Raw genomic sequence first — 4,601 nt, 5'->3', positions numbered from 1 at the left:
TTAAAAAATAAATATCCCCCACGGGGAGAAAATTAAAAAAAAAAAAAAAAAAAAAGCATATGTAATGGTTGTCTATCATTCATTATTTAAATAAAGTATGATGATAAGAGGTTTAATAGTTATTATACACCATTTTTCTCTATTTCTTTTTGTAGTACGAAGATAACCTGAACAGAATGAAGACTTTTATTTTTTTTGCCATTATTTTAAATACTCGGATCATTATTACATTATTGTATTAGACATGCATATTCTAGTCTACTTTTTGTTTGTTTTCTTTTTTCTTTTTTTAACATAGTTTAGCTTTCTCAGCCCCTCCTAAAACTATCATTGTAAACAGCTCTGAAGTACAGCTCTTAGATTAAATATTGAATTCAAACAAATGAAAGTCAGTAACTTTTACATAAACTCTTCATGCATTGTAACATCACAGGCAGTTTGAAAAGATCGTAATCATAATACGCAATTATCTCTCTACTGCTGTTGAAGTGTGCAGCTGCAGAACAGGAAGATACCTTTGCTGAAACCCGTACTGAGAAAATCAGTGATATTATTTTTACCACAACTAAAACTATTTCATATTCATACAGTGGTTTTTTTCAATTCTCCTTGCAAACCTGTGTCACTCACATATGAATGGTTTGCAAATACAACCTCCCTTGTGGGAAATATTTGTCTAAAACTACTCAGCAATAAATAGCTGAATTAAGGAAGTCTAATGAAATGCTACATGCAGTTCTGCTATATGTGGAGATTTCAGGCAGGCAGACAAGAGTATGTTGAACGACAAGAAAAGTTAAGGTCATAACAAAAGTGTCCAGACCTGAAAACCCGGTTCATGCTTTTGCAGAACATCCCAACCCCTGCCAACCTATAAGGGAAATTCTGAAAACAATGAATGTCAGTGTTTTGCCATTAACTGTTTCATCATGGGTGATATATGAAGTGGCTTTGGGTACATCTAACTGCAATGCCATCTTAAATGTGGGCAATCATCATTTAAGTTATAAAAAAAAATAAAAATAAATTTAGACCTTTGGAGCTGTTAGAATTCCTACAAAGTCTCACATTGCATTTATATTTATAAGAAGTTTCAGCTGCTACTGTTCTATTAAGTGATGTTCCATATATTTCTAATCCCTCTGATAAATAAAAGAAGCTGACTCTGAGGTTTTCCTTGCAGATTTCAGTTCCCCAATTTGATTTACAAGGTTAAAGTGATTACAGAGGAAAGGCAGTCAGTTCTTGGTTGATTTTTGGGAAAAGAAGGCATCAGCTAACTGTGTGTATCATATACACAGTGAGAAGCTCAGCTATTCAAAGGGTGCTTAAAAACATTGGCTTTCAGTGTTTCACTCACTGTGCTGTTTGTCTATAAAGCCAACTTAGAGAATTCTGTCCTCAACTGTGGGGCTAGATGAGAGAGCGAGAATTCAGATTTATGGAAAGCTTTCAGAATTTTAAATTTCTTTTCCATTACAAGGGGAATCATTTGAGTGCAGAAAATGAAACTAGATAGTCTCAAACCAAAAGACAGCCAACAGCTTCTATTTACCCCTTTTGGGTGCAAATTCAAGTCACTGCTCAAAGGGTCTTGATTCCATAGTTTAAAAGTCTGAGGTACTTTTATCACAAAACTGTTGCATTTCAGTACTATGAAAGGCAGAACTTTGGAAGTGTCCTCCAAAGATGGTCTAGTCCACCCCACCTGCTCAAGCTACAGCATGTTACTCAGGGCACGTTGTCCAGTTGGGTTCTGAATATCTCCAAGGCTGGAGACTCCACACCACCTCTGGGCAACCTGTTGTAGTGTTTGATCACCCTTACTGTAAAGAAGTTTTTGTGTTTTTTCCTCTCACATTTAAATGGAATTTATTTTATTTCAGTTTGTGCCCTATGTATCTTGTCTAGTTGCTGCGTGCCAGTGAGAAAAGTCTGACTCTTTCTTCATTATTTTCCCTCATCAAGTACTTACACACATTGATCAGATACCCCCATGAGCTACCTTCTCTTCCTCAGGTTGAACAGTCCCAGGTCTGTCAGCCTCTCCTGTAACCTTCAGAAAGGTTGTGGTCAGTTTGCTTTCAGTTATTACATGTCCCTCAGAAAAACGTTGAAGTTAAACTACAGGACATTGGGTGGAGGATGATAGTTATTCAGTGGGTTTCTGAGAAATGAGATCTCACTTCTAATAGGCAGTGAAAAAGGAATCCTTAGCCAGGAAATGCAAGACTAACAAAATAAATAGCTCATGCTGCAGCTTTATCAGATCAAGAATGCCTAAAACCATGCAAACACCAGGTGCTATAATGTAACACACTAGTTTGTTTCCAGTTAGGGTCAACGTATCAGGACAGAGACATTTTATATTTGTACATGTGTCTTTGACAATGCCATAAATACATATGGTCCTAGGTACTATAACATCAACACTGAAGTTTTAATAATGTCTTTGCTTCAGTTACATTGGTTCAGTAAATTCCTACTAGAAACCACTTCTCTAAGGCAGAGTCTGCTTTCAACAGCTACTGGATGTTAAGTATTTTGGCAATTCTTTATTGATATAAGTTCAGTCTCTTAGCATGCCTCTCAGATAGTGCTTCAATATGCTTATATTTCTGAGGTAACTATAAAAAAACAGTTCTTTCATGAAATATGTTAGCTACACATTCTTGCATTTCAGCAACAATAAATTAACTGCTCAAGCAGTTGAAATTCTCAAATTAGTTTCAATACATGGTTTGACCTGTATAAAAATAAATAATTTGCATCTATTTTTTGTGTATTATGTTCAACTAATGAAGACAAATGTATTAATTTGTTTTAGTTACAGAAGAACTGAAGCTCAGCACTTTTATGCATGTATAAAAGTGATGAATATTACAGTTCAATTATACGAAGGATTACAGATTAAGTGCAGGGAAGCAGAAGAAAAAGGCCTCCTGTGTTGGTACATGCTTTCCTATTTATTCCTATAGAGACAGGTCTGTTTATATGTCTCATCTCCAAGGACTGGTAAAAAATGCTCATATTATGTAATTTGTGTAGTCTGAAGGTAACAAGTAGCTTCAAGAGAACTAGAGTGTCTTAACAATAAAATCAAATGATTGCTTAGAAATTATTTTTTTGACTTATTATTAGTTGTAGTGCTTTAGATTTTGAAAACTACAGGCAGGGAAGAATGTTTTTACTTCTACTATTGAAGTTCAGGTGCAAAAATTGCACAGTGTTCATTACACTTAGTATTTGAAATTGCCTAAGAATGTATAATATATATACTAAACACGTATATGCACTTTCTCTAAGTAGACAGAATGCTAGACTGTAAGATGGAAATTTTTCTCCAGGAGCAGTACTTTACAACAGGTAATAGACAAGGATAGCTCAGGTATGCTCAGTGTCCCACACAGTATAAACAGGAAATAGCTGCGGAGTCTGAAATCCCAACAATGATTAAGTCAAAAGCCAGTGTTGACTGTTGGGTTTAGAGGAAATCCAGGAACATATTTTCATCTATGCAAATTTTAAACTACTGAACTGTTCAGTATTTTCAGATATGTAAAATTTGGATTCAGTTATGTTAATTAAGTGTATCGCTAACAATTTTGGGGATTAAATAAATACAGCATCTACCTGTTATTCCTTTCAATTTTGGAACTGCCTGCTTTTTGAAAGGTTCCTGCATCATTCATTCTTGCAGCTTTGTTAGTTTTACATAAATATATTTAAACATAGATGTGTAAAAAGTATAGACCTTCTGTTTAGCACAGTCTCAGACACAATTGAGTTACTGCAAAAGCAGAAGCAAAGGAAGATCTCACTAACTGTACTTGTGGAGCCTAGGATGTCCTTTTGCGTTTTCTTCTATTTCTTCAAATAAGGCAACATGCGATTCTGATTTTAGAAAATTGTGCAATATTTAAAAGAAGCAATGGAAACATTTGAAAAAGAAAACTGCCTTGTTTCTTTTTGAAAAAAAATGTCTAAAATTAGTTTCTGAATTGATCGCTGACTGCCACATGTACAAATTAATGGAATGTGTCAGTCATGCTCAGTGCCAGTCATTGTGCTCAATGTTATTGTCTTCTAGTCTTGCCTGAGATTCAAGGAAAGTTTTTTAAACATGTCTCTTCAAAACATGTCATCTTTTCAGTTTGAGGAAGGTGTGAAAGAGAATTATATTAGGACACAAAAAGCAGCTTTAGCTACAGTAAGTGCTTAAGTTCAGAGAGTAAGGAATGTTGAAAAAGTTAATTTTGAAAGCATCCTATAAATAATTTTTTTTTTTTTTAAAAAAAAAAGGTATTTAAAACAAGTCAGTGTTTTAATTTCTTGTGGCTCCCTTCCTACCATAATGTTTTTGCATTCTTAGCCTAGATCTCCAGCAGAAAAGACAAAAAGAAGAAAAAAACTGAAGAACCAACATGAAGAGGAACGAAAACTGTACTGCTGAAGTTCTGCAAAGTTTGAGATAGAATGAATGCAAGGTATGGAAAAAACAGGTTTTTTAAATATGGAAAACTCACTTTGACAGCTCCCCCCTGCCCCTTAACTACTTATTTCTGTTAAATTACAACTTTTATTTCCTCCACTGAGAGATG

Source organism: Cariama cristata, unplaced genomic scaffold (assembly GCF_000690535.1).
Source record: "Cariama cristata isolate BGI_N322 unplaced genomic scaffold, ASM69053v1 scaffold3030, whole genome shotgun sequence".
NCBI lineage: Eukaryota > Metazoa > Chordata > Aves > Cariamiformes > Cariamidae > Cariama > Cariama cristata.
Note: the sequence above shows the minus strand (reverse complement) of the source record.